Source organism: Pinus tabuliformis, chromosome 6, assembly GCF_031772625.1.
Source record: "Pinus tabuliformis cultivar Carrire ecotype Pingquan chromosome 6, CPIR1, whole genome shotgun sequence".
In the NCBI taxonomy this organism is placed as follows: domain Eukaryota; kingdom Viridiplantae; phylum Streptophyta; class Pinopsida; order Pinales; family Pinaceae; genus Pinus; species Pinus tabuliformis.
In genome coordinates, this window is record NC_142292.1 from 1,713,316,325 (window position 1) to 1,713,329,855 (window position 13,531).

Genomic DNA, 13,531 nt, shown 5'->3' on the forward strand with positions numbered 1-13,531 from the left:
AAACTGCAAGTGATGATGCTTTGGTCTTTCACCTTGCTTAGTTGATTCTCCAGATAATATTGTGGATCAATAGGGATGTTATTCTCCAGTACGTAATTGGATCCTTAGATTTCTCATATGCCTGAGCCCAAGTAAACACATTAGTCATTATATCCATAATCCCTCTGTAAATTATGCCTCCAAATAAAACATAACAAAATAATTAAAATAACCATTTTTTAGTGCAATATCGAAACTTATGCTGAGCATAGAAGGGGTTAATTATTACCTTGGCACCTTTTGCAACCTTTATGATGACATATGGAACACGATCACCCACAGTTGGAGCAGTTGCAGCATCCCTCTGTAAACCATGGGCAACTTGGCTTTAAAACACGACATCAATTTAAAAAATCCAACAATGGACTCATTGACAATGAAAAGAAAAATATTACAAGAGTCTTTAGATGCACTGCAGTAATAAAAATAGAGAGATAGGATTGAAATGGAACCAGAAGGCATTGCACCATTCATTATACTTGTTCTGAGAAGTTATTTCCAGTATTTACCTTTCGCATGCGCTCAGCTAGTTCCACGTGTGCTGCCTTGACTGCATAGTCATCTCCAGTCTTTGTCAGACCCTGACTCAACAAAGAGATTGTTAGCATAGGCAAACAACAATGCCCTTAAGAATATGCTGATAGCCTTGATAAAGGATATGACGTGCAAACATCTGTTTCTACCACAGCTAAACAATAATCAATTTTTCTCAGGATGAGATTAGAAATGCAGATATATTATATATTGTCATGTTTTTATTCTCTTAAATTGTATAAGAGCCTCCCTTGAAACTTCTTCCTCCCATTGCTAGCAGTAAATATTGACTGAATCCCTTCCAAGTACAAAATGTAGGGAGAAGAAACATGACAGACTAAAAAAGGAAACTTCCATGGCCTACCCTAACTAGGTATATAGTATATACTTCTAACACTTGAAACCAGGAATATGTAATAAGTGACTTGCTCGCAATGTAAATCTCGTCTTCCCCCTATCATATTTTCTCCATTTCAAAAGTAACAAATGGTCAAACAAATTTGGTCATAAACATGCAGAAGGATTCATTGTTCTCACCTTAGTTATCACCAAAAGTGACAAATCCATTCTGTTCATTAACAAGTCAGAAATAGTGTTCTTGACATACTGCACTGCACCAGGTATGTCACGATCAATGAGTATTTTGTGAAGGCACTATGTAACCAAGTTCTTCACCAGCAGGCAATTGTCCCTTCGCACTGTTTCAATCCCTGTTGATATGGAATATTTAAAAGATCAGGAATATTTAATAATTAAGAAGTCATCAAATAAATTATTTTTCTAAGAGCATTTTGAGCCTTCACAAACACTAAGGCCTGTCTTTGAAACAAGAAGATCAGGTTTGTCACCTTTAGTATCCATTTTGTCATAAGCATCTGGCTTTGTCCACAACAACCTAGCATATCGTTTCTTGCTGATCAACAAGTATGGGTAGTATATTTTTTCAAATTCTAGTTTAATAAGCTGCATAAAATCATATGTTAAATAACGCACTGATTAGATGCCAAAGATGCACCAAACAGATGAAGATAAGCCACAGAAAAGCATAACTGATCATCTTGTCCTATGCATATTTACAAAGATCTCATGGAAGTTGAATGTCAAAAGAAGATTAGTTTTAAAAAGAAAGGTGATATTAAAACATTCATCCCTACAAAAACATCATTAACAACTCTAGAGGCTTCACGGATATTTAAAATTCTTGACACTGTACCTTTGTAAATGTACCACTTATATAATATGAGGCTTCCCTCCCTAGCGTCATGGCCTCTTCTATATTTGGTACACCAAACTATATCATAACTAAATCTGTATCTCCATATACAACCTAGATTTAAATATAAAAATTAATATCAAGCTTTACAGTAGAAATCCTGGTTAGGATCAGATCACCCATTATGATTTCAAGAACTTGGACTATCACCAATACAACAAGTGTACTTCTTGTCATTATTGGTCCAGTTCAAAGGTTACAAATGCCTTTAGTTGCTAAATAATAGCCTACCTCAGCATTGTATTGGTAACCACCAACTATTGTGAACCTTTCTTGAACTAGCCTCTTTGTATGCTCTATCATTTGACAACCTGACAGGTGGAAAAAAAATGAGATGATTAATGATATAAAATTTTAAAACAATACGTAAAATCGATATTGTTTGATGGAATAGAGAATGTGTCAAAATATCAAACTGGAATTGTAATCAAAATATAATAAGAGGGCCTAAGCATATCATCTTAGTTGTACAAGTACACATGACTAATTAATGCAATTCAAGAACTCGATCTTATTTGTACAAGATTGTCAATTACAGTTCATACCCAAAACATTATGCCAGGAGGAAGAAAATAATTACATGGATATAATTGATGCCCAAAAATAATCAATGTGAATGGCTGATACATGCATATATAGAATAAGAGAGGACTGCAAGCATCTCTATCTTGTAAGTAAAAGAAGCACCAATAACATTACAACTAGGAAAAACAAGGGGAGAATCAAGGTGTCCATGGATTTAATGTTTTTTTTCCATGGAAGAACTATGAAATTACCATAGCTAATCAAACTTGACGAAATCTCCAAACAGGGCAATTGCCCAACAGTGGCACAAGTAAACCCATAAACTGAATTCACACTGATCTACAAGTGCACACAGTCAAAACTATTTTATGTGTTTCACTAGCATACCTAGTTTTACTTTTATTCCATGTCCAAGCCATAATTAATACAGACTTGAAAAAGATGTAATTACCTTCAAAGCCAATTGTCAGCCATTTGGGACAGCCTTTTCAAAAGGATATTTAGCCTCCTAAACAAGATTACATGAAGTTAAAAACTGAGATGCTAAGTGGAAAAAGTACAAGCATGTAACATGAACATAGGAAGCACTTAGTTCACCACCTTTAGGTCTGCCTTGGCTCTTTTCCTGGCAGCTAGTAACTCTTCTAGGATCTCTGGTAATATGCCCTAGGTAATAGGAAAAAGAGCATTCAATTTAGCATCATCGAAAATGGTCAGCATATGATGGTTAAAAAGTAAATAATGAAATAAGTATTAGCGATCGTCGTAAAAAGTCATCTATGAAAAATAAGCCCATCCTGATCTAGCTTCAAATAAATGCCAAAGCCTACATATATTTGTGAGTTATAACAAATCACAAGCAAGGAGAAAGTGTATACCTTCTGTAAAGTTGGCTTCACAAAAGTCTCACCTGATGGTGTTTTATTTACACACTCTGGCTAGAGATTAAATTTTACAATGTCCTCTGACCTCACCAATGTTGAGAAGGATCAAAAGCCATTTTGTAACTGTTTTAGTTGATAGTGCGAATATCTCAATCTTCTAATAATATAGCTTATATGGGGATGCCTAAGGGGCAGGGCTACTAAACAGATGCCAGGCTTGTTGGTCTCCGTATGCATTTCTCTTTCAGACCCATTATAGATGTACAATTTTAGTGACAGCTAAGACAATGAGAACGCTCAAGTGGCATAATTATCATCATTCACAACTATCATGAAGGAGTAGGATGATAGGTTTTTATTTCATATATCAGATAAAAATTCAACCATCAAATTGGGAAGATCTTACGGAAGGAGTAGGATAAGGGATTTTTGTGAAAATTGGGTAAACATTCCATTTGCATCATGAAATAGCACATATCAAATTCACATGGTAAAGCATAATCCCAAAATAGTAGCATTTACAAAATTTCATATCAAATTTATCATAATCAAACAGATAATAAAATTTAGGACCTGCAATGGTCTTAGTGATGCCCATAATCTGTAAGTACTCATAAATCCATGAGTACCAAGCACAAGAGGCTACTTCAGCCCAGAAAGGGACTTCTTCAACTTGCACACATGGGTATCCCATCCTAACAAAGATATTATATTTGAACCCAAGCTGAAACAAAACCATGAATCACTCTTCCTGCCACCTGCATCTCTGGCCCTGTCAAAATCCACTAAAGCATGCAGCAGCTCAAAGCACTGTGCCAGTGTGCCCTTTAAGTACCTCGCATACCTCAGACCATGGAGCATATTTGCAGCAACCTCAGCTCAACCATATATTAGCAGACAAGCTGGACAATAAATTGGTGTCTGAGCCCCCCTTGTTTGTGAGACAAGGGATCTCATGCACACAGCAATTTGACTACTAAATTCTACCAGATATGTTAGGGAACCTATATACTTTTTGTATGCTGACAAATCAACCAAATTTGAATCTTAATCTACTGATAACTTCAAAATATGTATCATAAAATTAGCCTATGGTTTATTGTCCATTATCCAAAACTTCTTCAGAATCTCAATTTCTTACTTACCCCTATTCGAGGACCAACTCACCTCAACTCAGCCAAACCTCCAAGACCAAGAAATAACACATGAGGTGTATGTCCTTCATGTCAACTTCACTTGCCAGTTTCTTCTTGCACCATGGGATAGAGTTTTTTAACTAACTTTTAGGACCAGGTCATCTACATACAACACAAATATAAGCATATCAAATTGATCATAATCAAACAGATAATACAAGTTAGGACCTGCAACAGTCTTAGTGATGCCCATAATATGTAAGTACTCATAAAAAAAACAAAGTATCTTCAAAATTTGTTTTGTTGCACACATAATTGGTTTATGTTTGGACCTCACAACCTAGTGCGCTCCTTAGAAGCTAGAGTGATGCACGTTCAAGTTATTAAAATTTAACACATACCAATCCTTTTTGTCCTCTTTTTGGGAGGCGCTACATTAGCTGTGGGTGTGGAATGCTCATCACATTGAACACACTCCTCATTATTTCTGTCTCCCATTCACTGAAATTCAACAATGGTTTCCTGCCAAGGTTTAGGAATGACTATTGGATGATTTTTTGCAACAAGCAAATCATCATGTGCTTGTATCTCCTCACCATGCTCACTCCCAGATGTTTCACCTGATTCCTATACACAACACACTTTAACTTGTTATAATAACATTAAAACCTCCAACTGATTTATTGCATTATTCATATAATATTATAAACAACTAACCTCGGATCCATAACCAGTAATTATTTTTTCCCCTCGATTTATCATGTGTTGGCAAAGACCTTGGGAACCATGTAATACAACATATTTTAGGTCTTCCTCTGAAGCTTGCTTTTGAAACTGGTGAACCTACATTAACAAAGATAATCATATCTATAAGGTAAAATAACTAATAAGATACAATTAACTCAACATGACCATGGTTACTTTACCTAAAATAGAAAATATAATAGATGGAAATATCACTTACCATACCACCACGAATACTATTATATCCACCAGAGCCTAATTTGTGAGATCCAATTTTTGACATCATAGCTTGGGTTGCTTTTTTTGTATCTCGTAGGTGTCTCTTAGCTCCTCCTTGTGAAGATGGCGTATAGTTTGGATTTCTAAGGACTTTCCTCTTAAACTTGGCATCTTTCATAAGTTCATCCCACATCACTTGGTCTGTGATCCAAGCTAGACGTGGATACATCAAGTTTTTTCTTAACTTTGTCCTTAAATTGGACCTCTTTGAGTGCATGTATTTATTTGCAATATTTAAAATAAGTACCTTATCAAATCCAAGATTACCAAATGATATTACTACATCTTTAAATAGTTCCTCTTTTTTGGCATTGGCTTGTTTCCTCCAATCCATTTGGATGGTATTTCCAAATAACTGTTCTGCACAACGAAAAATAAATTGATAAAATTTCAGCCCTGTTTCATCCTTCAAGACATTTCGTTTTGAAGTGAGCAAGATTGCAACTGCTTGCATTCCTTTTGTGGTCACCGATGATATTGTTGTAGTCTTTGGGATTGAGGAAGGTTCCCTTATAGATACATTAGGCACTGTGTCACTTCCTACATTTACAATGAAATTGTGGAACTATTAAGAACCCAACCAAAATATGAAACTATTTTTCATATCTAAAATAATGATCCTAAACATAACAAATGAAATTATAAAAAAAATAAAATAATTTTACCTGTTGATCTCTTGCAGGAGCTACACTCTCCAACAATGACATTTCCCATAACTGAATTTGTTCAATTATTTCTTGTATGATTCGAACATTTGTAGGAATATATGGTAGGAGCCTTAACATTATTGTTTGTGAGTCTATAAGACTCCTCAAAGAAACTTGTTCTGGTCTTGGCGGGAGAATGCTGACTAGACCCACATTTGATGTAGAGGGCATGTTATGGGGTTCTGGTCTAGGTGTAGATGGCATAACATGACCCTCTATACCAACAGATTGTATACTTGTTGGAGTCACCCTAGAAACATTCTTCAGGGCACAAATATAAATAATAAGATGGAATAACAGATGGATAATGTTGAAATATGTAACTAGGTTCGGTCTTCATAATGTCATATCTAATCACAATTCTATGTAATTTATGTAAAAAAAGGAAAAAGAAGATTATTTTTGTTATGACTTTGGCATGGGTTTCATGAACACATGAAGAAGCAAGTCCCATTATAGAATGACAATATCTCGGAAGACTCATTAAAAGAAGGCCATGAAGGTGGCAAATGATTAATGAAATGTATAGTAAAGTTGCAAATAATCATGGCAACCAAAATACTAATCAGTACAGATAGGTGTCCATGAGGTATGTATAATAATTTTCTTTTAAAGGGTCCATCATAAGATGTAGTAGGGTTGAATTTATGGGTTTATATTTTAAGAAATACCCTAGTATTTAGAAACCTTAATCTTAAGCTATGTGTTCCCTATGATTTGATTTCTAGGGCATGGGATAAACTCTAGAATGACATAAAGGGAAAAGAATATGATCTAAGGCTTGAATTTAAGAAACCCCAAAAAGGCCTCTTGATTACATAAAAACCCTAAAAAAGTAACTTGACATCATGTTTTGGAATAACATATTGCTTGGGTTACTTGTTAAAATAGTATTGTATGTACAAGAAGAAGAAAAATGGATGGGGTGATCCATTTGAAGGCATGATGTAGCTCTTCGTAACACCTCATAAATCATGGAGTCATTGTGCAAAAACTTTATTAAATATATGCCCTAGATTTCTCAGCAAATAACATAATCAAACTCACATAAATAAATGGTTGAATCTTACATCTTGCATAACATTAGATGTATATGGGGGCATTAATGATCCCTGCATGCCAACATTGGTTGTATTGAGGGGCATAAATGAATCCTGCATGCCAACAAAATGCACGCTTAGTAAAAACACAAATATTAATAAATATATATAGTGAAATAAGTTAACTAAATGCACAAAAATATTGATCAAGTTTTACCACTATCATTACCTTAGATGTTTTATAAGGTGTTATAGGGGTTGGAATGACTTTAGCGATTGCTTGCATTCCACAAACATAAATTAGCATAATATAATAAGGAATATAAGATAATTGAACATATAAAAGACAATATTCAAGCTTACCTCATGCATCATCATAGCAGCGTCTTGCCCTCGTGCATTTGTTAACATTTCCATAAAAGTAGTGAATATCATTGAATCCCCCATAGTAGCATTGGTAACACCCATGGGTACATTCTTAAGAAAACACATAATAACATAAAAATAAGAAATCCTTGATCAAAAAACCGATAATAAAATAGAATCGGTAACACCAAATATGTGTTGAGTGAGCATTGAAGATCTGTCCAACACTTTGAGGCAAGCTTATCAGAGTGTTCCAACGAGCATTTAACTAGTCCCAAACAAAATTTTGAAGTATCATTTTAAGGTTATTTCTAAAAAAAAATCCAACCTCTAACTAAATCAACAACATAAATAATACAAATACCAAAAGCAACATAAATACCTGGTCTGCCATTTTGTATAGAATAATGTAATAGAAATCCGCGAAGAAAAGTTTGTGAACACTAATTAGGATCATTACATAAATAAATGTTGAAATATATGACAACGTGTAAAACCATAAAATTATTATAAAATATGTTGGTTTAAACTTCTATGCATGTAATACTAATTTCATTGAGGATTTCTCTGGATTATATTACAAAGGGTAATGCACTATCTTAAATTGATGTCGCATAATGCAAAGTAATCTCTGTAGAATATCTCCTTGCTACCTATAAACATTACTTCACTATCTCATTGCAGCCACAATCAACTCCAAACCAGACCTTGCTTGCCTCAAAACCCCAGACCATACCTCAAGATGATTTGTTGCCACATAAAAACCTTAGGGGTGATTCGTTGCCACAAACAATCCCTTATAGGTGGTTTGCGGCCACAATTGATACCCCAAGGATGATTTGTTGTCATCAACAGTGCCTCAGAGGTATCTTTCTATCTCAGAATTGCTTCATAGACATATTGCTGCCACAGTGAAGCCTCAGATTTAATGTGCTGCTATAGATAATGGCTTAGAGATAGGCCAATGTCTCAGATAATATCTCAGGGATGATTCACTGCCTAGATAATGCCTCAAGATAGTTTGCTGCCACAATTAGTGTCTGTTCGATCATTTATATAACAACATTCAGAAGTTGGATTAAAGTGAGAGATTTCAGAAAATTAAATGAAAGTTTGGTTGGTTGACTCTCTGCAATTATGGATTGAAACCGACGAGGTTCCATATATGGTGCTCAAATAATAAACAATGTTCCTAAAAAATAAGCATCATTTTGTAAATAAAATATTTAAATAAATTATCACTAGTTTATATTAAATTGTGAAATCAACATTTGGAAAGCAATGCATATGAAGCATATTAAGTATGCATGGAAACTACTAATCGGAGTCCAAAGAATTATTATGGTAGATGAAGCGATATGGTTTGCTGCCTTAGAAGAGCACCAATATGCAATAAAGAACCCTGAAATATGCTTGGAAAATGAAAAGACATAAAATAATGTAGAGCACTGGTGGCAGAGAGGGTATAAAAACTCAGAATTATGTTTAACCCTCCAATATAGTTAACCACACATGGAATAATTGAATTCAAATGAATGACAATGCAGTGAATGCCCATGAGCTCTAGTTTCATCAATTCATGAGTAAATGTTGGTGTGGGATTAAACCAAATAATGCCAATTTCATGCCTCATACTTCTCAAATACCCAAGCTACAAATATCATGTCTTGGTATTATACCTATGCACAAATTTGAGATGTTCAGAGGAGAATGAATCATATTTCCATAACACCCCTCTCGAACCTATTTCATGCTAACGAATTAGAGTCTAGTGCCAAACACATGATCACATATCCAAGCAAAAGATCATCCCAATGCATCTCCTAGAATGGTGGATATCAAGTGACTCAATGTGGCCATTTATTGCACAAAAGTTGAAATATATAACAATGAGCCAATGGGGCATGCATTTTCATAAAAGGATGACCTCATTTCTCAAAACACACCCAAAGGAACTAGGATTGTTACAATGTTGTATGTTGGGTTAGGGTGCAACACTATCATGTTATAAGACACAATTTCATATAAAAGGTTATACTCCATGGGATACATAAAGAAAATTCCTTTTCTTGTCTTAATTAGAAAGGAGACAGTTTTTCATTGACAAGAAATAATTTTTATTTAGAAAGGAGGAATCATCCAATGAAGTTCGAGATGGTGAAGAATGCACCATACAATACATTTCAGCTACTTCTGTTCAGGAAAATCCCATCTCACTTGTTAATAATGAAACTCACGAGTATGGGTTTAAGAATTCAGATGCAATTGAAAGATATGAAGGTCATGTAGTTGAAAAAGATGAGCAAATTGAACAGGTTTACAAAAGTGAAACTCACAATGATGAAGAATGAAAATCACATAAGAATTATAACAGTAGCCAAAATGATGGTTGTCCCATGTTTTCTAATGTAGTTTCTTTGAAATTTGGAGATCATCAACTGATTCATTCATCATACAATGAACCTCAAGAAGCTTATGAGAATATTTGAGTTTCAGATGTTGGTCTGCAACCTCATAACTCAGCTATTAAAGATGAAGTTCATGAAGACAAATCTCATTATTCAAATTCCAGACAATGACAAACAGTTTTATGGCCTCGATGAATTGCATGGTTTGAAAGTGGACAGTGTCTCTAGTATGTATGAGCCAATGCCTAGTGTTTCCCAGCATGCAGGTGAGTCATATCATTACAAGGTTGATTGGATTCATGTCTACACACAAATAGAGAGCGATACTTCAAAGAAGAAATTAAGTTGTTCATGTAATTATAACGAAACAGAACTAGACGCGGCTCAGGAAATTGTTGATTCTTCAAGCAATTTTGAAGGCAGTATTGATGTGTTCGCTAGTTCGGGAATGCCTTGACTCTATTCTAGTTCCCCTAGTATTAATATTAATGATGTGTTCCCTTTGCTATAATGATTTCAATACTCCATTAAACAAGCCCAACCTTACCGACAGTAATGATGTGTTCCTTTTTCAAGTATGGATGAATCTGTTCTTGAAAAAGCAGTCATAGTTGAGGAGACTGTTCAAAATAATCCCAATTCCTACAGCTATACCAATCAATATAGCTACACAAGGAATATAATACCAATGCCAACCTCTTTGCAAGGGAAATACATCAAATTGAAAGGGAAATACCTATGGAAAATAAACCCTTTGTAGTCTTCCTTGAAACTTCTAGCTTAGCTTCAAGTTCCTTTGCAAAATAACAATGAAAGCCCCAACATATAAAAACTAAAATAATTTAGCGCCAAAAAGATTTTTGGCCTCTACACCAAAAACGTTTCGGTGGTTTTAGCTGTCTTGTTTCCATTTTAAGATGGCCTAGCCCATTGTTTCCTGCTATTTCCCGCCCATGTCTCCCACTTTTCATAAGAATGAGGGTCTTAATATCTATCTCCTACCACCCATGAATAAATGAGTATGTACTCTGCTGCTATTGGGCCTCATGCCCTTAATTCCCATCACAGAAACCCTAGTCTCGTGGCTCTCAAACATTGGTGTTTGTCTCTCCATTTTCTTGACAAACCCTCCATTGCAATGGGGCAAACGAGGAGGAAGGTTTGGTTGATGACGAGGAGGAAGGTTTGGTTGTAGAAGCAAAGGTGTTGGTTCATTGTAGTGTGGAGGAAGGTTTGGTTGATGAAGATGCAACACCATTTTCCACTGGATTCGTAATGGAAAGTCGTGGCAGGAATCAGGTAGGGAATGGAGTAGTTCCGCCAGGCCCACCGCTGGATTCCGTTCCATCAATTCCTCCCAAAAGCCCAATTTCTTTCTCGTGCCGTCTGGAGAATCCCTCTGGAACAAATCGAGGCGATTCTCTAGCCATCTCTTAGCACAACAGAAACAAAGTGACATTGGTGTGGCACTGTCACCATCTTCGTGAATCTGCAAACATTTCTCAATCTTTTTCGTTCCTCTGTTCCTTGCAGAAACCCTATCTGTTCCTTGAAACCCTCTATGTTCCTATATATACTTTTGAATACAAATTGGAAAAACCAAAGTAATTAAGGTATCAAACCAATGAGTCATGATCCTTATATGAAAAAAAAAAGAATGGCTCCAATCTCAAACCAAGTCCATGAGCTAAGCATCAAATCTACGTAACATACCAAATCCTGGTCAACCCCACACATAGCCCAGAGCTCTAGTTTATAGCCAAACCACAAAGGGAAGAGCCCACAAGGGGTGCAAGTGTATGCGTGAACTGAAAAGAAACCCTGATTGTCGTCCTCCAGCTCTGAAGAAACCAGAAAATCCAAAATACCACTTTCTTCCAAGGAACTCTTCAAACCACCATTCCAACGCTGGCTGACAGAGGAATTCTCCAAAGCTTGAGATTTCAATAGACACGAAACCACTTGCAAAAATAAAAGCAGCTTTCAAACTGCAGAGCTGCCCAAACCCTAAGCTACGAATAAGCCATAATCTTGAAAACCAGAAATCCACCGAGATCTTGAAAACCAGAAATCCACCGAGATCATGGGGAGGCCACCTCTTATAAAAGAAAGATTGTGGTCTTAACTAGATGTCTGGTGAGGCCAGGGGCTCGTTTGCCTCATAACCGCTTTAGAGGCTAGAAAAGAAATCCAAATGCCTTGACTGTAGGTTTTCCAAAAGCAGTGAGTTTCCAAGTTCAGTGGGAGGAAAGGTTGGTCGGCTCCCACTTTGATTTTTCCTCGTGGCTTTTCTTACAGCTCGAAAACAAGGCTTGAAGCGGTTTCTTTTTTGATCGCAAGGCTCTCGGATGGTAAGAGGTTTTGGCTCATCAAGAGCAATGCCACTCAGCTCTCCCACGTGGCGGTGGTCAGAATCTTCAAACCATGCTTCCCCACGCCTTATTCTCCTTGCATCTTGGTGCTCCGATATCCCTCAGCGCCATCCATTTCGGCGGAAGCTTTCGAAGGTCAGATCTTGTCACGCTAGTTTGGCAGGCCGAGAGTGTGTTTACTATTTGAAAATATATTTAAATTAAATTTTAAAATTATAAGTAAAGGTTTATATATATATATATAGATATATATATATATATATATATATATATATATATATATATATATATATATATATATATATATATAATGAGTGTTATTTTATATTATATAAAACATGTATTAAGTATAGTATAAAAATGACTCACCGAGTTTTAAGGAATGAGAAGGAATTTATATAATGTGGATTTAGTCATTTAATAAATTATATAATAGAGCTTAAATTTGTTTAATTATTATTAAAGTATTATGTTGAAATGAGTAATAAAAATTGAGCTTTTTTATTTAATATTAAAATATTATGTTGAAATTGATAAGTTGTTATTTTACTTTATTATTTATTGGAAGTGTGAATATTTATATCATTATTATTTCTAATCTATTGTGTGTGTGGTATTTTGAGTTAATAAGAAATTTAAGTGTAAATTGATTATCGATAAAGAATTTATTGTCAAACATATTAGGCATACCAAATCGTTCATGGATGGTAAAGGTGGTAGTGGTTCCAAGCATTTCAAACTATAAACTAAAGATTTAACGAGTGAAAATTAAGGTGGAAGAATCCCTAGTCTAACTTGAAGATGGATGAATCTATGATAAAAGATATCAAGTGAGAACTTGATGAGATAAGACAATATTCACAATGAAAATCATGCAAGTGATGGATAAATCACTAGGGGACAACAAGCACATCATTTCAATTGTGGGGACTTGAACCCAAGCTGCTCTAGTAAGAGCCAAGTATCTTGACCTACTCGGCTACAATGGAAGCATAACAATGGATTAAGCCTTCATGCAGGTGGATTAAGCATAGCCTAAGACTTAAATAAGGATGACCTCATGTATGTGTTCCATTTGGATAAGCACAATATGTATAGTGATCATGGAATTTTAACATGATATTGATGATTTAAATGGTTGTACAAACAATAATATCTTAACATTGAATTTGACTCAAATGTCCTTTGGGAAGGAAGAATATTCGACAAGAGGTTAAGGCTCAA

At 35.3% G+C, this 13,531-nt stretch overlaps 1 long non-coding RNA gene across 1 annotated transcript; it reads right to left on the minus strand.

The window, feature by feature from the left end:
* Nucleotides 1-275: 275 nt before the first annotated feature.
* Nucleotides 276-1,258, minus strand: LOC149265610 (uncharacterized). Its single transcript, XR_016251817.1, has 3 exons — nucleotides 1,111-1,258; nucleotides 549-620; nucleotides 276-343 (listed from the first exon to the last, which is right to left on the minus strand). It is a non-coding gene; the product is annotated as an uncharacterized LOC149265610 (long non-coding RNA).
* Between the last annotated feature and the right edge of the window lie 12,273 nt (nucleotides 1,259-13,531).